Source organism: Macaca fascicularis, chromosome X (genome assembly GCF_037993035.2).
Source record: "Macaca fascicularis isolate 582-1 chromosome X, T2T-MFA8v1.1".
Taxonomy (NCBI): Eukaryota; Metazoa; Chordata; class Mammalia; order Primates; family Cercopithecidae; genus Macaca; species Macaca fascicularis.
Genome location: NC_088395.1, coordinates 117,465,121 through 117,488,247, shown reverse-complemented (window position 1 = coordinate 117,488,247; position 23,127 = coordinate 117,465,121). Strand labels below are relative to the sequence as shown.

The 23,127-nt window shown below is 41.8% G+C and overlaps 1 protein-coding gene across 1 annotated transcript in view; it reads right to left on the bottom strand.

The window, feature by feature from the left end:
• The window catches only part of PAK3 (p21 (RAC1) activated kinase 3), a 285,291-nt gene extending 262,715 nt beyond the window's left edge, over positions 1-22,576 (bottom strand). Inside the window, exon 1 of the mRNA XM_045383866.3 lies at positions 22,342-22,576. The gene's annotated coding sequence lies outside the window, so the exon portion shown is untranslated. The remainder of the gene's footprint in view (positions 1-22,341) is intronic.
• Between the last annotated feature and the right edge of the window lie 551 nt (positions 22,577-23,127).

Sequence of the window (23,127 nt, the reverse complement as noted above, 5' to 3'; positions counted from 1 at the left end):
GAGCTGGAGCCCTGGGGCCAAGAAAGACTATTACTCTTTCCATTATGAAGACTCCAGCTGTGGAAACCCATATTTTTATTGAAAAAATATACATTCCTTTTTTAGGTGACACATATTTAGCTATTCATTGAAATAGTGAGGCTAAATCAGTTTACTGAATCATAACCACCCTCATTTAGCAAGGACTTATATGTGCCAGGCACTGTGCTCACTGCACTTTAAGTTTGTGCAGTAAAGTATAGTGCATAAGACGTGGTTTCTGGAGCAAACTGCTGGGTTCAATTCTCAGCTCTGCTGCTTACCAGATTTGTGACCTTGGGCAAATTACTTAACTCCTTTGATCCTCAGCTTCCACATCTATAAAATGGGGATAATACAAGTCCCTCTCACAGGATCATTTTGAGGATTTAGTGAATTACAGTGTGTAAAGTACCTAGAAGAGTACCTAGTCCACAGTAGGTGCTCTGTCAGTGTTAGCTTTCATTATTATTAATAATAAATCCTCATAATAGTCCCTGAGGGAGGTACTATTGTTATTCTTCTATGAGAAGTGACAAAACTGAAGCTTGAATGATTGCCTAAGCTCATGCTTGTTGCTAGTGAGTAATCAAGTTAAGATCTGTATCAGGCTGCCTCACCCTGGAGCTGGTCTTCTTATTCACAGTGCTATAGGTCCCCATCCTTTTTGTGAACAGAAGCTAATTTCCTGGTTCCCAAAGCCTGGTCCTGAGGCTGAGCAAAGGAGGAAGGTGGCAATGAGAGCCGGCTGCCCTTCTCTTGCCCTTGGCCATTGCAGCAGAACTTAGACCAAGGGAAGGCTAAGGGCAACAGCACCTGACCAGAGAAGCGGAGCTTGGAGAGATCTCAATAGGTTTTGAGCTCCTGCTTAGGGACTGTGGGCTTAAGCCCCCAAAATTTCTGACTTTCAGACACTTTGACCTGTTTCAGAAGAACTGCTTACCTGGGTCTGATTTTCTCTGTCCCATTTGCAATGCAAACCCACCTCCCTGAGGCCCACATGGCCTTCAGGGCAGTCAGCCTCACTATGGCCAGAAAAGACAGCTGTCTCAAGGCTGGCGCCTTTGTTTGGGAGAAGCTGGAATATCAGCAGCAATCCCAGATTCGTAGTGATAATCAACTCCCTGTCTGGATGGTCAGGACTGAGCAAAATAACAAGTGCAGCCGCACCTGTTCTGGGGGTCTGGCACTGGTAAAGCAAGCTGCTATGAATGGCCCAAGCACCCACACAAGCAGCAGCTGCTGCCTGGAATCAGGGCTTTGTTAGCATAAGAATGGGACCTGCCACGCCAGCGAGCCAGTCAGCCAGCCAGCCAGTCAGTCAGTCAGCCAGCCAGCCAGCTTGCCAGCTAGCTTCCTTCTCCCCCTCCTCCCCATCTTGCCTTAGAACACCAAATGGGCCACCCTCATTGTGGGCAGACTGTATTTGTGTTTCTTTTCTCAACAGCACTGATTCATTTTTCATTTCTGAGGGAAAGAACACTTCCTGTTCTTCAGACATGGCCCAGGTAGAGGAACTCTGTAGATCTACTCACTATTCACAATGTTCTCATTCTAGGACAAGGGGAGCACAGTACACAACTCAAGAGGCACACTGCACAGAGACTACAATGTGAACAGTGCTCCCTGGAGTTGTGCAGTGCACAGTCTGTGCAGCCCTGCTCCAGGGGCAAATATAGGCCAGAGGATTTCCATATAAAGGTCTCTAGTCTCTTGCTACTTGAAGTGCTGTCCATGGACCTGCTACATCAAGAAGCATCTGGAAGCATGTTAGAAATGCAGAAGCTCAGGCTCCACCCCAGACCTATGGAGTCAGCAATTTGAATTTAGCAAGATCTCCTGGTGATTCATACACGCATTAGAGTTTGAGATGTACTGGACTAGAAAACATGGTCTTGGGTCTCACATTTTCTCACACTTGAAAATGCTTGAGCTTTTGAATCAGAAAAATTATGGTTCAAACCTTAGCTTCATCAATTGCTAGGGGTATGACGGCAATCAAGTCACTTAACCTCCTTGGACTCGGTTTTCTCATTTGTAAAAGGGCAAAAATAATAGTAATAATATATTCATTGTGGGGATGAATAATAAAAAATGTATATGACAGTGACTAGCATGCTGTTTGGCATGTGGTCATGTTTCAATGAATAATAACTCTTATTATTTTTCTTCCCAGCAAACAACACTACCCTGCTAACTTCAGATGATTCAGACGTTGACTTGCCCAGTTGTGTATCAGGCTCCTTTACTTCTCCTTATGCTCTGTGGGAACTTAAAGCAGTAAGTTTAAGTAATCATAACACCTCACGCTGATACAGCACGTTGAACTTTTGAAAGCATTTACATAGCAATTATCTCCTAGCATCAAAGATTCAAGGTATCAGAACTGAAAATAATCCTAGAGATCACTTGGTTCAACATTGTCCTTTCTGTGTTCAAATGAGAATTGTTCAGTGACTTGCCCAAGGTCATACAGTAAGTTGAGTGGCACAATCAGCACCTCAATCAGCACCTGATGAAAGCCTAATTTTCAATTCAGTGCTTTTACTTAACAGAAGTTTTAATAAGAATATTTGTTTAGGAAGAGATGACACTAGAGGTTTAGGTCAGTCAAGCCTGGGCACAGCCATAGGCTCCACTCACCATGAACATTCTCTGAACTGGACAAATTCAGGCAATTTTATAGCATGAGCCTGGGAACCACCAGATTTATCAATGGCAAATTTCCCCTTTTATAGGTAAGAGTGTGCATTTTCCCCTTTCCTGGATGCAGATAAAAAGCCTACGGCCGAGCTTAATCACAGTTTGGAAGAGTAAATGAGGGCAACTAAGCTGCCCTGAGAACAAAGAGCTCACTGGGAATTAGTTCCCATGGGGATCACAGCATGAGGACTGGACAGGATGTCTTAAGGTTCTCCCAGTTCTGATAAAGGCAACAGAATTTCATTTCATGAAGTAAACATGTAAAAATCTTTAATTCAATGGAGTATTCTGCAGCTTTTAAATAGGCTCTACAATCACTCAGGAGTATATTAGACATATATTAAGTAGAAAATGCAAATTATAGAACTATGTGCAATTTCATGTCTGATGTTGACCAGGGATAGTGCCTACATCAAGGCCATGGTTGTTCTTCAGGCAGAGTTCCGTATTTCATGTACATAACAAGCACTAGCAGCTCTGAAAGGCAGAGAAAGGGCCTTACAACACACAAAAGTTCACATCAAGCTGTGAGAGGCCTCATTCTGGGCCTTGCAACCAAATGAATACATCTGGAGGGGATAAAGTTCCTAGACACAAGGCCTGTGAAGCTTTCACATTCTTGATGTCAGAGATACCCTTCTGTTCCTGATAAATACTGAGTTTGTTAGTTATGAAGGTCAATATCAATGGCATTCAAATTTTTCTTTTGGCTGTAGAATTTTCACTCTAACGGAAAATATCTTCAGAGGCCAGGATGATAAACAGATATAAAGCACAGCTGTCCTAGTTAAATTAGAGGCTTGGCCCTGTTGTGTGTCCTACTCAGCCTGCTGCCCCCAACCTCACTCCAGAACACACATAGGGATGCATGAAGTATAATGTGAAAACCACTGCTATAAGTCCTTGGGAGTCATTAATGATTAATGGCATAGGAGCAGATAAATAACAAGGTAAGTTTTGCATGGTGGAAAGATTATTCAGCTTTGCAAGACAGCTTGAAGGAGGTTGTTATAATGCCAGGAAATCCAGTTAGGAAGATATTGTTGTGGTCCAGATGAGAGATGATGAGAATCTAGAGATGTGGCAGTCAGCATGCAAAGGAGCAAATAGGTAACAAAGATTTTAGAGATAGCCTTGGGAGGATTGGTAATTGTAGAAGGTGAGGGAGATGAAGGAGGAATCTTGGATGACTCCACTTTCTGGTTTGGTGGAGTCAGAGTATTTACAAAAGGTCAAGTTAAGTTTGGGACACATTGACTTTGAGGTTCCTGTGGAATTTCCAGGCAGAGACAGTCCATAGGCAGTCTGATAAACAAATCTAGGGTTCAGGAGAGAGATCCATAGTGGGGGTAATATATCTGGGAGTCAGGAACATGTAGGTGATACTTGAAGCCAAAGGCATGGATAAAATTGCTGAGAAAGAAATGTGAAGTAGTAAAAAGAGATTCCTTATATTTTTCCAAACTCATATTTCAGGTCTGGGACAAGGAAGAAGAACTCAAGAAGCTGCCAAAGAAGTAGGAGGTAAATCAAGAAAGAATACTTTCATGGACTCCATGAAAGAACAGATTTTCAGGAAGACAGGCAGTATAAAATTAATGATTCAGGAACACCAAGTAAAGAAAAAGACTGAGAGCTATTCATTAGATTTGTCACTTGGGAAATCACTGGTGTCCACAGCAAAATGTGTTTCATGTAAGCAGAAACCAAATTCCAGCGGACTGAAGAAGTGAATGGAAGGTGAGAGAATGGGATTGGCTAAAGACTCCTTTTCTTCAAGAAGCTTGGCTGTGAAGGGAAGAAGAGACATAGGCCAGTAGCTCGCAAGCAAGAATCTAGAGTTGAAGAGAAGGTTTTTAAAGACATAAGAGATTGTAGATATTTTGAAAAGAGCCAGTGGCAAGATGTTGAAGAGCTACAAGAATGAGGAAAGTTTTGGAAGTGCCAGAGGAGACAATAGGATAAAAGTGGACACAGGTACATCTAGGTTGGGGTAGAAGGGCAGGAACTTGGGGCCCTAGAAGCTGCTATTTTCTCTATGAAATGGGAAAAGAAGTAATCTTCTAGGAGAGATGGAGACAGAAATGAGGTTGAAGCCTAGAAGAGGGTGGTGCAGGTTGATTTAACGTAACAGAAAAGTGACATGTAGCTTACTAAGGTCACTTTGTAAGATTTCCAAGCAGTTTACAGGGAGCTGTTGGTATTTGGTTTTCTACTCAGATGTTAAGGTATAGAAAATGAAGAGGCAGATGCTGGGTTAGTCCAGAGGTTCTCAATCTGGTTGCTCATTACAATCACTTGGGGATCATTAAAATACCCATATCCAGACCCCATCCTAAACCAGTGAAATCAGGTATCAGTATGTTTCTAAGCATCCCAGGTCATTCTCATGTGCAGTCAGGAACAAGATCCACTAGAATGATCTATGGTTTGGGTTTTGCTAAACCACTATAATATAGGGTTAACTAGGAAAAAAATATTGACACATGAGAATTGCTGGAAAAGATGCACTATGGAATTTAGGAGGGAGAGGGAAAGGAGGGAAGCCAGGAGGGACTAACATCCAAGAAGACCTCTGTAGAATCAAGAGATGAGAGATTTAGATGAAATAAAAGAGAAAGTATAATTAGCATGAAGGAGCTGGATATATAAGCTCTCTCAATTAAAAGACTAGAGTTTAAGATTTCAGAGGTAGAACAGTTTGAGGACAAAATCCAGGAGCTGGCAATGGGGACAGGTTATCAAAGTGGAGTAGAGATGAAAGTGAGTGGAGATAACTGATATCAAGGAAACTTCAAATAAAAGTCAGACCCTATTCCATTCCCTACCCAGAACCCTCCCCTCCAGTGGTTCACTGTCTCATTCAAAGTAAGAGCCAGCATCCTTACAATTTCCTGTAAGGCCTGATAAGACCTGTCTCCATTTTACCTCCTTGACCTCACCTTCTAACTCAGCTTAAGCTAGGCTTGCTTCCTCACAGCCAGGTACACTCCTGTCCCAGGACATTTGCACTTGCTGTTCTCTATGTTTATAATACTCTCCCTCAAGATATTTGCAAGGGTACTTCAGTGAAGCCTATTCTTGTTGAAATTTATTCCCTTATATTTAAAATTGATCCCTCTCTCCCAGCATTCCCTCATCCTCTGCTTAAATTTTTCCATAATGCTTATTAACATTTATTTGATTGGTTGATTGGTTGATTATCTCCCTCACTGACACCTTCCTGATAATGAGCTTCTTGAGGGCAGGGATTTTGTCCGTATGTTCACTGCTCCATACCTAGTACTTACTTACAACAGTGCCTGGTACATAGGCATTCCATAAATATTTGTCAAAGTAATGAAGGAATAGTAAGTCCAGAATGTTGGATAGATTGTCAACAAAGCGACTAAAGTCCTCCAGGAGAAAAGCAGGACTTAGGTTGGAGAGGAAACTGATAAACCAAGTATTAAACATTTAGGAAAAGTGAGGGTACATGAGGAAGACAAGAGTTGATAAAAGAAAAGTGGGCAGTATAGCTGCCATGACACTTCCAGGGAGCATTGATGTAATTTTATTTTATTTTAAAACCAATTTATTTTTTTAAAAAAACAATGAATTTAGTTTGCATTTAATTTTGTTATCTGTTGGCGTTTTTTCCTTCTTTTCAGGATGAACATAAAAGGCCTAAAAATAGTTCTGGGGAAATCGGAGAGTGTGGCTATCACCTCTCAGCTCTGTAGAATGTGCAACCCAGGAGAATGAGCAGCTTACACTTGATAAGCTGCAAGAGAACTGATGTGTCAGTTAAGGCAAGCAGGTACCAGTGGTGTGAAAACCTGACGGCACGTTAGTATCACCTGGAGTAGCTCAAAAAGGTATGGAAACTTAGGTCCTTCTTCAGGCCAAATGAATCAGAATCTCTAGGGATGGGGTCCAGGCTTCAGTACTTGTTAAAAAAATCCCTAGGTGATGCTAACATGTAGCCAGCACTGTGATGTGCTGAGGTAGTTTATACTACACGAGGGTGAAGGACCAGGGGAGTTTGTTGATGTGCAACATAGATCTCAAAGGATACAGACTGAAAGCTCGAGACAGAAGATAGAGTGTAAAGAGAAGCAGAAACATGTATGAGGATGAAAATCCCCAGGAGAGGAAAGGAACTTACATTTGGGGTAGTGGCAGAGGATGGCACAAATGGAGAAGCATTATGGGGAATTAAAATGTCTTAAAACTCTGAGTAGACACTTTGGGGAGGAAATCATTGGAGTGAAGTTATCCCAGAGTTAAAACTAACTGCCTAAACAACTCAGGCTTTTAGGCTACTTCTAGTCTTCTGCTCTGCCAATCCTGAGGTAGCCTACACATTCCCATGACACCATTCTTCTGTGACTCCATGGCCTGTACTGCACTGCTGAAGGGTGTTCTGCAGAGCAAATGTATGTGCGCCTTTTGTATCATGCTCATACAGCAGGAGTTATTCAAAAGGTGATTAATGATTGGATGAAGTTCAAAGTCTATATCAAAGAATATAAGTCATTGAGTGTGTCACATTTGTTTTTTAAAAAAGCATAATCCAGAGTCATGTCCCATGCCTTGGCAAGAAGAGTAAGGTTGAAAGAGAAAGGAACCTCTTCCCTTAGTTAATCAATCAGTCAGCATTTAATAAATCATATCTTGGGTGCCTTGGGGAATATAAAGATGAGTAAGACACAGCCACTGTCCTCAAGGAGCTTAAAACCTACCCAGGGAGAGAACAAATGAATTCATGTTAATTATTATCCAAAACAAGGTAATATACCTTATATGCTAAATGAGCATTTTAGACTGAATATGGCACAGGATGAGAGCTCAATTCAATCTGCTTCAGGGTACTTCCCCATGTACATAAATTGACACCATTCATCACGTTATTCAAGCCAAAACATGGAAATCTTCCTCGATTCCTCTCTCCTCTTAGTCCCTATATCCAGTCTAGTAGCAAGCCCTTTTGAAACACATGCTGCATTTGCTCTTCTCTTCATGGCCACTGTCACCTCTAGTCCAGGCCATCACCATCTCTTTTCCTGGACTACTGTCATGGCCTCCTAGCTTGCCCCTCTTTCTCTTCTTGCCACTCTTAAGTTCCATTTTATATAGTGGCCAGAGTGATATTATAAAACTATGAATTACATTACCCTGATTCTGCCCGTACTTCACTGATTCTACTTCAGTGGCTTCCATCTGCTCTTGGCATAAAAAGGGAACTCATTACCATGGCCTGCAAGGTTCTGCATGGTCTCCAACCTCATTGAGCATCACTTTCTCCCGGTTCACTATCTCTTTTAGTCACTTGAATGTGGAAAGTACCCACGTCAGAGTGTCTGTATAATTTGCTCTCTCTGCATGAAACACTCTTTGTTAATATTTATTCATGTTTCAGGCCTCAGCTTAAATGTCATTTCCCCCAGAAAGGCCTTTCTTCATGCTCCCCAACCATCTCAATGAAGTCTCCCCTGCTATTGTCTCTCATACCCTATACTTTTCCTTCACAGCACTACTATAATTTACAATTATATATGTCTGAGTTTATTTGTTTAATGTTTGTCTCCTCCATTAGACCATAAGCTTCATGAGGGTAGGTTTTATGTCTGTTTTGCTTATAATAATATTCCAAATGTCTATCACATTACCTAGTATATAGTAGGTAATCAACATGTGTCCTTGGGATGAAAGGACGAATGACTAAAGGAATGAAAGAAAGAAGTGACATGGTCTGAGAAGGATTTTTAGAGAACACCAAGTAGGAAAACACCATGAGCAAGGCATGAAAATTTTTGTGCCTCTACCATAGCCTGATCCCAGATATCCCCAAAACAACCCAGGGTAGGAAAGATTCACCACTCCTTCTCCTATCACCAGCCATGGCCAGGGTCCTTGCAAGATTCAAAATGAGCAATGTCTACTGTACCCAAGCACCTAGTGAGGAAGTGGAAAGGGGTGATGAGGAAGGACTTATAAAAGTACATCCAAAGTCCTCTTGTGTCATGAAACCCTTCTGAATATTTCATAAGTATCAGGGTTCTCATCCAGCCCTTTACTACCAGAGGCCTACAGATATCTCTATTAGTAGTAATAATGCCTACCTCATATGGTTATCATGAGGATTAAATGAGAAAAAAATATGTAAGACAGCTAGCACAGTGCCTAGCACATGATAAACACTCAATATATGTTAACTGCTATTATAATTACTCTTCTGTAAAACAGGGATAACAGTGCCTGCCGCATAGGGTTTTTGTGACTATTAAATGAGATAATACATGCAAATGCTAGCACAGCACCTAGGACATAATAAGCACACAATAACTGTTAGCTATAATTTATTGTTATTCATAGAAGTAAAAGTAGCAGGAACAATAATATGATATAGTTCAGGCAAGAAATCATGAAGGCCTGAACTAAGGCAGAGACATTGGGAAATCCAATGAGGTCAGAATTTCTCTGAAATGGTCACTTTGGGGCCGCAGAGATGTGGATTAATGTCTAGAGAAAGGCCCAGAGATTAGTATACAGCCAGTGGTGGGTAGGGCAGGTTGCTTCATTACCAGGCTGAGCTAGGCGATGCCCTGGGAGGAGGCCCTCCACAAAGCAAGTCCTGTCACCAGGGCTTAATTCCCAGCTCTATTGATCAGGTAGGAATTGTCACTATGGCAGCATCTGGTTGCCTTACTCAACATATTATTTGGGGAGGAGATGAAGGGCTCTCTGACCAGTTGTCCTGGAGGAATGTCAGAAGGGAATACATGGCTGGTGGAGCCTACAGGGGAGGCGTGGGGAGGGCAGTGACAGAACTTTGCGCTTCATGGGGCCAGGCTCCTGTGGGAGTCGTAAAGCAGGGTCTGCTTTGTTCCCATTTTTGTCACTGCGTGAACCATTTTCGAGGTCAAGGAATCAGCTGCTCTCCACAAGCAGCCCTTGTGCAGTGCTTTAGCAGGAAGCCCCCTCAGTCTTGGGGCCTTGCCATGCTAAAAGGCCATCTCCTCTACTTAACCCAAACAAGGGTAAATGAGGATAATAGTACATCACAGGCACCAGAAATATTTCCTGGGGTGGGAGCCAGGCCCATAGGTGGTCCAGATATAGAAAAACAGGGACCAAAGGATCCACAAGGTCTCTGAGGATGGCAACCGAATGATAATAGTAATAGCTTATTGAGCACTTCTGTGTACCAGGTGGTGTACTGAGAACTTTGCAGGGATTATCTTATATATTCCTCAAGAAACCCTAAAAGGCAGCTACTGTTATTATCCCCATGACATAAGTGAAGAAACAGAGGTTTAGAGAGCCTAAGTGACTGTCCAAAGTGCCTGAGCCAGGATTCAAACCTCTTCATGGAGCTTCATACATTCAAAATAAAAATAGTTGCCACAAATAAACAGTATCTATTGGACAGACATAGATTATCTCTTTGATTCCTCACCACAACTCTGTGAGGTAAGTACTAATATTACTTTTTCCATTTTACAGAGCCAAGGCAGTTAGGTGGTTAAGGAACTTTCCAAGACCACACAGCTAGGAGAAGGCAGAGCAGGGACTTAAACTTAAGCAAATGATCTTTTAACCTTTACCCTACCCTCTCTTTTGCTCCAAAACAGCTCTTTTGCCAGGGAAAACATGAAGACATTCATAGTCGTATATCTTGGACCACTTTTCTTTCAAAGTAGTCTGTTTTCAGTGATCTGATTGCTCCAAGTTTTCCACAGAGAAGGGAGAATTAGAATCATTGCAGATAGAAGAACTGAGGCCTAAAGAGGCAGAGTGACTTATCTGGCATTAGACACGGAGCAAGCAATTGAGGCCTTACAAGACCGTAGTTTCTTGGTTTCTCCTTTTCTTTCCTTTTTTATCAAGAGACAGGGTCTCACTCTGTTGCCCAGGCTGGAGGGTAGTGGCACAATCACAGCTCACTGCAGCCTCAAACTCGTGGGCCTAAGTGATCCTCCCACCTCAGCCTCCCTAGTAGCTGAGGTGCACTGCAGGTGCGCAGCCCCATGCCTGGCTCATCCTTGGTTTCTTGATGCCTATTGACTCTCATTACTGGAAACGGCAACAAAGAGGACAGATACTGCAGAAAATGGGTGCAAGTCCTCCCCTGAGGGCTCCAATTGGAAGGGAATTTTTGGAGAAATTATAGCCAATAGAAGATCTTTCTAGGAAAGAGCTGTGGAAAAGAAAACAAATGGTCTGTTTTTGTGCAGTGATGTTAAATTGCTCAATGCCCTATACTACAGTCAAAGTGAAAAGTTGGGCTACTTCAAAAAGGGCATTAGATTAGGGTTTAAGGATGGACTTGGTCCCATACGTACAGCCTGGAAATTGCAGTGCATGCTTTGGTTATGTTCATGAGTTTGAATCATATCAATCCTAGATCGATGAGTCTGTATTGGTGGATGCCAAATATCCTTTGCTGCATGCTGCAAGTTTGACAATGAGAATCAGACAGGAAGAACTCAAGTGAGCTGGAAACCCAATAATCCAAGCCAACAACACTGTTGTTCATGTTATTCTGGGTCTTCCCCCTGGTTATCTTCCCCCACCCAGGCCCCCTTTAGCTGAAAACATCCAGGAAGTCACTCCCTGCCTCCCAGAGATCCTCTATACCCTTGGCACTAGTCTTCTGCTGAGAGTAGGAGGAGGAAAACAGAAAGTATGTTCCACATTCCCATGATTTGCAAAGCAAACAATAGTCACACGGATATCAGGAATTTATGTCTCAATGACAATATTTAGAGATTTACTCAGTTAACAGTTCACAAAAATCAAAACTAATCTCTGAGTCCCACCCCTACAATGATACACAATAATTCTGGCAAATTTTGCTGCCATTAAAATGAACCTCCCCTTTCCTTCCTGGTCTTTATTGTTGCTTCAAGGCTCAGACTGGTCACACCCAAGAAGATCTGTTGCTTCATACATTCCCCTTTGGTGTAACACAGTCTTATTACCACAGGGAGCACTTAATAGTAGAATACTCTGTTTAACCATTCAGACCCCAAGACCAGACAGATTCACTTTGCTGCTCACCATCTGAGGGAACTTGTGCAAATCACTTAGCTGCTCTGAGCCTTAGTTCCCTCCTCTGTGAAATGGAATGCTAACAGTATTAACCTAACAGAGTTGTGGAGAAAATTAAATGAGACAACACATGCAAAGAGCGGTGCAATACCTGACACACAGCAAACACTTAATAAATGGGAGCTATATATAAAAAGAAGCATTTGCTGTCTCTGAAAGTTTGCCTTAGAGAAGCATTTTCCTAGCTCCAACTACTCCCATAATGAAGTAAAGGGTTGAAAGCTGGGGCAGAAGGAAATAGTGGGGCAAATTGGTGTACATTAGTGCTGACTCCTTTCTTTTTGGCATTTAGAAGGTAGGATGGTATTGAGAGAGTGCCTATGGCTGAAGGAAATTGGATCAGTGAGATCAAGGGGAAGTGGGAAAAACCCACTGCAACACTGTGAATTTAACGAAGGGAAGAAGAACAAAAGTTGAAAAAGTCACAGAGGGAATAGAAGTTTGAAATAGGATTCAAAGGAAAGCTTGGACCAAAACAGTCTAAGAGTTATGGAAATCACTGTGCCCTCCCTCAGTAATGTTTCTTCTCAAAGTATTGTGCCAAAGGACTTGAAATATACTCATTATTTAATGTCTGGTCAGTTTGTTCGTCCAAACTCGCTCTTCTTAAAAAGAACACTGTGCTCTCCATTCACCTCTGCAGAAATCAGTCCCGGGGAGCTAGGCCAAAAGCCAGCCTCCTCAAGTGTAGTTTCATATCATAGATTTCTAAGCCAGAGCTCCTAGGTGACCTGGACTTCCCCACTTTTGAAAATGGTTTCATTCCCTCAAGCCAGAAAGCACCAGGAGATCTTGCCTCCTGAAAGTTACCTCTGGAGGGTGTTCCAGTCTTCTCCCGAATCACCTAAGAAGCTAGTTAACAAATAGATTTCCTGGGTCTACCCTTGGAGTTTCAGATTCAACTGGTTGAGGTGGGGCCTTCAAAATATATTTTTAAAGTGTCCCCAAGTGATTCTGTCACAAAGCAAGCTTTGACTTTGGAGATGAGAATGCCTTGTTTAAGGTGAAGGAATTGCAATATGGATTATTGATTCCTAATGATGCTCTCATTTTATATGTCAGGAATCTGAGGCTCAGAGACATTTAAGCTCTAGTTCAGGGTCACACAGCTAATTAATAACAAAACCGGAACTCGAACCCTGGACTTCTGCCTCCCAATTTAATGTAAGTTCCATTTACTGACTCTCTTTGCCTCTTTGTTAATGAGGTTTTTATTTTTGGATTAAGTATGGAGTCAGACATCCCTTCCCAGTTCTAATCAGAGTTTAAAAAACAATGTTACCTTTGCAGAATAGTTTATTAGAAAAGAAAAACATGACAATTCCCAATTCTACTTAAAGCAGCAAGCATAGTTTTAAAAAGAAAGATGACCTTTCCTCTTATAACCATCAAAAAGTATAAATATATCATGTGATTTATGCATAGAATCCTTATTTGTGGCTATGATGTTTCAATTTTAAATTATTTGGCAATTAAAAAGAGAAATGCTAGCTTTAAAACAGGACATTCATTAGCATAAAAACTAAAACCACTTTTTTCAAGGCAGCAAAATTTGATAATTATATTATCTGGGCATCATTTCCTCTGTGAACTATGCTTACTCTAGTCCAAACCCTTAAAAAGGAGAAAAAAAAGACAAACATTAGATACAATCTAAAGCCATTTGCCAAATACCAAGATTTTGAGGTAAGTGGAAAACCACAACTCATAAATGTCAATAGTTCAAGTAATCCAAATTACTCCTTTGGGGACAATAATCCACCCATCTTCTGACAGCTCAAAAGCATCCCTGGGGTGAGCTGTGTCAGTACCGCACTAGGTAAAGTGAATGATGGGTAAGTACAAAGGGCATTATTAAACAACCAAATTGGGAAGCTTCACTTTAAAGGCACCTACATATATCCCTAGAGGAGAGAAGTTGCCAAATCTTTAGCTAGCAAGTGTTAGGGGGTATGCCAGAATCCTTTTCCAGCAGTGTCCAACTTTTGGAGCATTTCTCCTTTCCAGATGTGTTCTCCATCTGTAAAATGGGTAAGCAACAACTATCACCACTTTTTCATGTTTCCCCATTGCCCTGCCACCTCCAAAGGATTTTAGGCTGCTACTGTGCTCTTCAGACAAAAGATATTCATATGCTGCATAAACTACCACTCAGACTTCCATCTTCTAATCCACAGACCCTACCTTTGGCCTAAAGCACACACCAAAATACCCTTGACCATATCTGAATACTGGCAGAAAACAGGCACAATAAGATGAAGCAAGCCCAGGCAGAGTGAGGGGAAAAGCTACACCTGTACTTGTTTGCCACTATTCCCTTTGCAGAGGGTGACATCACTGTTTATTTCTGTTAGAATATCTTCTCATGGGAGGACCTCAAACTTGTCCTCTTTGCAGGAAACCAAGTTAGATAGAAACTGATTCCTACTTTCAGCCTTCAGAAAGTTATGGAACCAATCTAGCCGACCTCAGAGATCAGTGAAGATGCAGCAGTAGATTTTTTCCAAGTGTCTTAAGATGAGATACAGCTCTAAAGTTAGTTCATCATTGCCTGCTGATGCGGATGCTGCCAGCAGAGATGACCATAAATGGTCATTCATTTCACTGTGAATTTAGAGGAATTTAATGTTGGAAAATGCTTTCGACACAGTTCTAGTTGAAAATGAATTAACGAGCATGTTTACTTAAATAATTGAAGGTGAAACATGTATTACAGGTGTTCCATGTGCAGTTAGGGATTTCTGCTCCCAGCCTTTCCCAGCCTTTCCTTTCCTCCCAGTCAAATATGAATTGCAGCCTAGCATTTGATTTAAGAGCCAAAACCTGAATTATCAGAAGACATCAGGAGGAGGGGGAAAATGTACTTGTATACACTGTAGTTGGAGTATAACTTGCTAGAAACATTTTAGAAAGCAATTTGGCAATATCTAGAAAAATATTAACTGAAAAAAATCTAATCCTAAGAATTTATCTTAAGGAGATAATGAGCCAACTGTATATGATGTAGTGCAAGGATATCCAATTGTGGCATTGTTTGCTTATAAAGGAATAGATTGAAAATTGTGATTTTTAAAAAAATCATAAACATTTCTGTACAGTGAAAGACATCAAAATCAAAGTTAAAAGACAAATGATAAACTGCTTAATATATTTGCAACACAGAGAACAGTTAAATGGTTACTATCCAAAATATTTAGAGATCCTCATTATCAGAAGCAGAAAGAACAACTCAAAATAAGGATACCTAAGTTATCAGAAGCAGAAAGAACAACTCAAAAGAAAAACAGGCAAGGGATATGAAATGGCAACACAGAAGAAATACAGATGGCCAAAAAACACATGAAAAGATGTTCAACCTCACTAGTACTCAATGACATGCAAAGAGAAGGGAGATTTTTTTTTCAGCCTTCACATTGTCTAAGATTAAAAAGATCAATAATATCTGAAATTGATGAGGAAGAGTGTGGAGAAATGGCCATTGTTGATGGGAAGGTAAATTGTGATGGCCTTTCTGGGAGGCAGTTTGGCAGGCTCTATTAAAATCAAAAATGTGCAAATCAAACTCCAAACCAGCAACTTCACTACTTTAAATTTATATGATAAAATTGCTCACAATGGTATGCAGAGATGTATGTACAAGAAGGTACATTGCGTCAATATTTAATAATGTAAAAATAATCAAAAATAATGCAAAAATTAATCAACAAAGGTTGGATTAAAGAGATTATATTACAATTATGTAATAGAATACTATGCAGTTATTTATAAGAATAAAAACACAGGGAGGGAAACATCACACACTGGGGCCTGTCGGGGGTTGGGGGACAAGGGGAAGGAGAGCATTAGGACAAATACCTAATGCATGTGGGGCTTAAAACCTAGATGATGGGTTGATAGGTGCAGCAAACTACCATGGCACATGTATACCTATGTAACAAACCTTCACATTCTGCATATGTATCCCAGAACTTAAAGTAAAATAAAAAAAAAAGAATGAAATAACTAGATGTATACTGGCAAGAAAAGATCTTCAGACATATAGTTTAGTAAAAAGCATTCTGTAGAACAGCACATGGTCACATCTTTTATTATTTTATGTACATGAATATATACATGTGAATATTCATAAAAATATGCACAACGTGATACATACCAACCTGTGAACATGGTGGGGGATCAGTGTTGAAGAGACAAGGAACACTCTACATCATATCTCTATTTTTACAAGCAAGAATGAGCATGTGTTCTTTGATAATAAAAATGCTTTTGTAAATAAGAGAGGCATGCTGTGCCACTCCCCCACAACGTCCAGCCCCTACTCCCAGCCTTTAAATGTGTCCTTTTCAAGGACACAGTGTTTCAGAATCTAAGACAACTTCTAATACCCAAAGCCCTGAGTGTTTGGTATTTAGATGTTTGACTAGGGTAAGAAAGCTGGAGAGAAGTGAAAGAGTTGTCTCATTCTTTGGGAAGAATTTTTATTTCATTTAAATATGTCATGATTGCCACCCTTTCTGGACTGACTCCCTCCCCAGTCCTCCCAAATTTCCCAACTGCCTAGCTTCCCCACTTCATTTTCTTTCATAAGGTTGAAGGAAGGGGACATGGTTAGCTCACTTCAATTCCTTTTCTATTTTTTTCTTTTATTATTATTATTATTATTATCATCATCATTATTATACTTTAAGTTCTAGGGTACATGTGCATAATGTGCAGGTTTGTTACATATGTATACTTGTGCCATGTTGGTGTGCTGCACCCATCAACTCATCAGCACCCATCAACTCGTCCTTTACATCAGGTATAACTCCCAATGCAATCCCTCCCCCCACCCCCCTCCCCATAATAGGCCCCAGTGTGTGATGTTCCCCTTCCTGAGTCCAAGTGATCTCATTGTTCAGTTCCCACCTATGAGTGAGAACATGCGGTGTTTGGTTTTCTGTTCTTGCGATAGTTTGCTGAGAATGATGGTTTCCAGCTGCATCCATGTCCCTACAAAGGACACGAACTCATCCTTTTTTATGGCTGCATAGTATTCCATGGTGTATATGTGCCACATTTTCTTAATCCAGTCTGTCACTGATGGACATTTGGGTTGATTCCAAGTCTTTGCTATTGTGAATAGTGCCGCAATGAACATATGTGTGCATGTGTCTTTATAGCAGCATGATTTATAATCCTTTGGGTATATACTCAGTAATGGGATGGCTGGGTCATATGGTACTTCTAGTTCTAGATCCTTGAGGAATCGCCATACTGTTTTCCATAATGGTTGAACTAGTTTACAATCCCACCAACAGTGTAAAAGTGTTCCTATTTCTCCACATCCTCTCCAGCACCTGTTGTTTCCTGACTTCTTAATGATTGCCATTCTAACTGGTGTGAGATGGTATCTCATTGTGGTTTTGATTTGCATTTCTCTGAATTCTTTTCTATTTTTATCTCAAATTCAGGATTCAATTCCATTCTTTTACCCATAAGAAATTCCACTCTACTCCCTGTCCCTTGTCTATTTGGCACAAACCTCATCCCAGCATTTCCATTTCCCTCTGAGTTAAGATTGACAATTCCACCTCTGGGAATCTTTCATATTTAGGGAGCTTCTACCAATGACCCTAGGCTGTATACCAATACCAACAGCAAGCAGAGCAGGAGCTCTCCATCTACAAGGCCCTGAAATTACAGACACATGTCCATGGATGAGAGGCCTTCTCTGTGGAGTGCATCAGTAGCTTTCATGACTTTCAAGCGGATCCTTGGCACACAAGAAATGGTTGTTAATCACCAAGGTAAAAGGACTAGGATGATCACATCATCCACCATGAATCTTGGGCAGAATATCCAGTCCTCAGGTTACCAACTGGGTGCTTGGCTTGGTGAATCAGACAACTATACACTCAAGAGGAATGAAGACAGAGAGAGAGAAGCATGTTCTTTTAGGGCTCCACTGGAAACCTATCCTTCTACTAAAACTGTTATGTGAGAGCCCACACTGCTCAGGACTGGACATGACCTCCAAGTTCCACCAAATGAGCCAACCCTCACTCCCCTGAACTACACAGGAAGGCAGCTAAGTCAAAGAGAAGAACACTGGGAGGCAGCAGATGTGAGTTTCAACTCTTAGAATGACTTCTGTTCTGTCATGTGGTAGCTGTGTGACCTTAGACAACTCACTTCACTTCTTCCATCCTCATTTTCCTTATCCAAACATAAGGTTTACAACAGAGAAACTGCCATAGGCATTTGTAGCTCTACCATTCTATGAATGTCCCCCACTGAACAAGCATCTCCACTATGCACTCCAGAACAGAGATTAACTTCACTCTGGCGTTACAGCATCACACAGTCTTAAAGTCACATGGTTCTCTCTTGTTGCTAACAGAAATCCTTCCAATTACAACTGAAGCTTGCTGCTTTTATGCAGAGAAGAGCTAATCTGAGAACAGAGTACTCTAGAACCAGTAACCCGAATGCCTTGACATTCATTTTGGGGTAGAGACTGAATGCCTTGTGCATCAGTCTCTACCCCAAACTCAGTTTGCAATGATTATCAGCCATTAAGTCTCAAGAACTCCATTCTCCTTTCAAGGCAGTTTGTAAAGAAAAAAAGGTTCCGGGAATTAATAGCAGTCAAGGGATCCAAGAAGGGTCAATAGTCACATGAGTGGTATTTCCTTTACCCTTAAATTTCCTTAAAGGTGGCCTCAGCTTCCCATTGACAAAATGGACCCCTGAAACTGTTGTTCAAGAAGCATCTCCTGTAAACAGGACTCCAGACCAGGTTGGATGTTGGAGATACTGGAGAGAAATCCTGCACCAGCTAGCTTTCAACATGGCCCTTTACAACTGCTTCTGAAAGACAATTAGTCGAAGGATAAAAACAACTTTCCAACTAAACTTAATTCCTAACTCCAGGGTTCTCTGGTCAGTAATGTATGTTCAGGTTGATGGACTTTTTCTGAAGGCTGTACTGATGATACCTCTGGACCAGGAAATTAAAAGTCATGCTGAAATTTTCAGAATGCGAAAGGAAATAAACCCAGAGAACTGAGTCAGCCAAGATTGAACGAGGATAGGTCTCTGCAGTCAAAGCAGAGCGGAGAAATGAGGCAGTCTGCCCAATAACTCAGCAGAAAGACAGAATTTGGGCCTGCATTATCAGGATAATTGCCTTAATTCTTCACTTCACTTTAATAATAACCTTGAGTTTACATAGAGCCTTTCTTCTAAGCAGCTCAAAATACTTACAGAGATATTATCTTAGTTGTCATCACACCATCACAGTCAGTGAGAGTGATGATGATTATCAGCCTCATTTTACAGAGTGGGGATGGAAGGAAAACCTGGAGGGGTAAAGCGAGTCATCCAAGCTTACCCAGCAAGATGCCGACAGCCTCTGAACTCAGAACTCAGCGGAGAATGCTCTTAACCCAAAGAATGTTTCTCTCAACACCAGTAGACCCAAATGCTTGTTGGAACACCAGACTCTGTGGGTAATTCCAACTGAGAAATGCTGCATATTTTATACTCCTGGAGAGTCACAATATTCGTTAGCCTAGTAAAGACTTTTAGAAGCCCTGCAGTAAACAAAGCTGTTTATGTTTAAGTAAGAATTTCCAAAACTTAACTTGACCACAAAACTCTGTGTGTTTGTGTGTGTGTGGGTCGGGGGAGGTGTGCCCTACTAACATTCTATGGGACTAGTCTTCTTTAGAACCTACATCAAAAAACACTTTCTGGTAACTAGACAGACCTGAGCATCAACACAGCTGACAGATCAATTCAATTCCAGTCCAAGCTTTGGAGAATGTATCTTAGAGATACTGCCTGATACCTTCTGGTATTGACAGCCAGTGAACAAAGGACCTTTATGTGCCCAAAGTACCCTAGGCCATCAACTCCGCCCGCAGCAAGGTATTGTCCAGATGAGGAAAGAAGTCATTCAAGCTCATCTACTTCTGTCATTCCTTTCAAATAGAACCCAGGGCTATTTTTGGGTTCTCAGAACCCACACTCTTAACTAGCATAATTTTGTGACCACCAGGCATTTCCAGTAAAAATAATCAGTCTCTTAGTCTCACTCCCAGTGCCATTTATCAGCCTATGAATGCAATCAGCACCAACACAACAAAACAAGAGATTCAGAATGTGCCCCTGTTCTGGCTTAATTGCAAAAGTATTAGAGCAGTCACTATATATCCATTTAAAAACTAACATACAGCACAGAAATCTTGTACCATTGTTAATTACCAGTGAAACTACTAAAAGTACCTAAAATGTAAAAATTCCTCAAGATCTCGTTCAGGTTAATTTTTATTTTATATACAGTTTGAATGATAAAAGATCACAGCCAATAGATTTAATATTCATTACTAGCATTTTCATATTTTCTTTCAGTATTTATTAAACATCCACAGAATAAGAGGAAATTCCTGCATTGAAGTTGGTAAATTTTTCAGAAAAAGTAAATGTAATGCAGGTATACCTGTCTTTATCCATTCATGGACTATTGGAAAAATTCCGTTAATGGATTTTTGGTTAAAAGAAATTCACTAAAGGTCAGAGGGGCATTGTTAATTAACATAATCTGATTATGAATCCTTTTGTAAAGCAGCAAATTCTGCAATGTAAATATTGTCCATTTAGTTCATTTGCCTTGCACTCTCACATTTACATATATCAGATTTGTTTAAAGCAAAACACACTAATATTAATAAATGAGCCAGATGTTTCCTAAGATAGAGATGTGTTGTGATCTTTATCAATCTGCAATACTGGTTTTTGTTTGTTTGTTTGTTTTTTGGATGTGCCACCAATCATCACTCCAAACCGGAAAGAACCATTCTGAGTTTGTTGAGAATTTGGCAGTCACACCTCCAAGGACTCCCTGCAGTCTCACTTAACTGTGACCTCTCTACCTTCATACATGCCATTCTTTCAACTTAGAATACCATTTTCCACTTAGTAACCTGGTGAATCAATTCTTCAAGACTCAACTCAAATGTCACCTTGCCCATGAAGACTTTCTTGATCATAACCCCCATTCCCAATCAGGCAAACCTCCCTCAGGCTCCCACAATACCCTGCCTGCCCCTTGTCATACTTTATTCTAATTGTCTGTTTACACACTCTATCTTGCCTACCAGATTGTGCACTCCCTGTGAGCTGAGATGATGTTTTATTCATTTCTATACTTTCAATACTTGACGTTACTAACACATAGCAGGTATGCAAAAAATATCTGCTGTTTGATTAATCGCTATCTTTAGCTGTATATTTTTGAACCCTGAATAACAATGCTTTATGAAAACCACAAATAAAAGTGTCAAAGAGAAGGTTTAGCAGTTTCGTTCACTTTTTATTGATCTCTTCTTTCTTTGATTAAAAAGTGGCCATACCAGTTCATACCTTATAATTCAAGAAAGAAAAAAAAACACCTCTATATCAAATTCATGACTAACACATAGGTGCATTTAGTTTGTTCTTTTTAGTTCAAACATAGAACTACATCCTAGCACACCACTAACTTCATTGTAGTAAGTAAGACCTGAAGAAATTAGGATCCGCTAATTAAAATGGGTGTGGGAAGGCACTGCAGGGATCACTGTAAGAGCTTTGGATCCTCATTGGCTGAGAGAGGAAAACCTGCTAAGAAAGTTGGGCATCTTTGGGAGAACAATAACGCTATGTAGTAGGGCTTGGTCAACCTGGCTCGAAATTCTGCATCCGGAAAGTCCTAAGCAACAGTCCCAGCTGGGGGGATTTCCATCACTTTGAAAACGATCATTATCTTCCCAATGTGGGCAGAACAGGTTGGACCTGATCCACCTGCGTGTTGCTGCAGTCTGGCTTGGCATGGAATGAGACTCAAGGACATGTAATGCCAAGAGTAGCCCAGCCCCATGGCGCAGACACACACACACACACCACTACAACTCGCACTCACTGAATTCCACACAAAACCCACACCATCTCCACGACACACACCACTGCATTCCTGTGTGCCGTCACATACAGGGAGTGCCCTCTCACATTCTCTCGCTTCCCTAGTCGGCCCGACCCACACCCCACATTGCTGGCGGACTGCAGCCTAGCCTGGAGCTGGAAGCTGATGAGGACTGGTTTTGTTGTATGTAACAAAGCCCCAGGCACCCAGGTGCCCCGCTGGATCATCTCCATCCATCTCTCCCCGCCCCCATCCCTGAGCTTCCTGAACAAGAGAAAGCTCAGCCCGGGGAAGTGGATGCAGGGAGTAGGGACGCAAAGAAAGAGAGCTTCAGGGGTGGGCGGGGGCAGGAGTCCGGGCAGCTTCAGTGCTCTCTCGCCATGAACCAAAAAGGAAGGCGATCTGGCAAAGGGAACCAGCTGCCTTCCCAACCTTTCGCCCTCCATCTATTCATAGAGCAAGACTGAAAACTGAGAAATAATCTACCCTCCCTCCAGCCCCGTGCCCTCCCAGCGGCTGTTGGAGCCACAAGAGCTCCAGCAGCCCGCAACAAAGCGCCCCCCCTCCCATGCACAGACCTGTTCCAGCCTCTTCTTGGTCAGAGCGAAGGACAGTGGCAGCCCAGGGTTCTGCCCTTCGCTGCTGGGCAGGAGGAGCAGGGGATGGGAGGAGGAGCAGGAACTGGGGGAGGAAGGAGGACGAGAGGGGATAGGAGATCACAGCCGCAGCGGCGGTGGCGGCGGCGGTGGTAGGAGGAGGAGGAAGAGAGAAGGAGGAGGCTGCTTCGGTGGCAGCTGCTGAGGATGCTCTGGCGACAGGCAGGGCTGGGTGCGCGGGGTGCGGGCTCACGTGCGCCCCATGGCCGGGGGATGCGCGCGCGTCTGGGTGTGTGAGAGCATCTGGGTGTATTTTGACTGTGATTATTCCAATTAAGACCTAGTCTGGAACTTGTGGTTCCTGCAGCCAGGCGGAAGTGAAACCCTTCCAGTCTCTCAAGCCTGACTGTTTGGGTCAGGGGGATGGGGGCTGTGGGGAGCGAGGGCGGGGAGAAGGTGCCCGTACCCCTTCCTTCAATCTTCTTTCTGGGCACTGGTAGCTTGCATCCACACGTATCTCTGAAAACCCTATAGCCAAGGAGAAAGGAAAGAGACCAAGGACAGTTACCATCACCATCACTTTGCATTGAGTGAGCACTCACACTGTGCTGGGCACTGTCTGGACTAGTCAGAATATAATTTCTGTGTTCACTGTGATCGACATTTATGAGTTGGAGTGCCTATAACTTCATACAGCATTTACATCCTACCCTTTCTCCTCTATTTCTTTCCATTGCAATATCTCTGTCCCTGTAACCAAGTGGCATA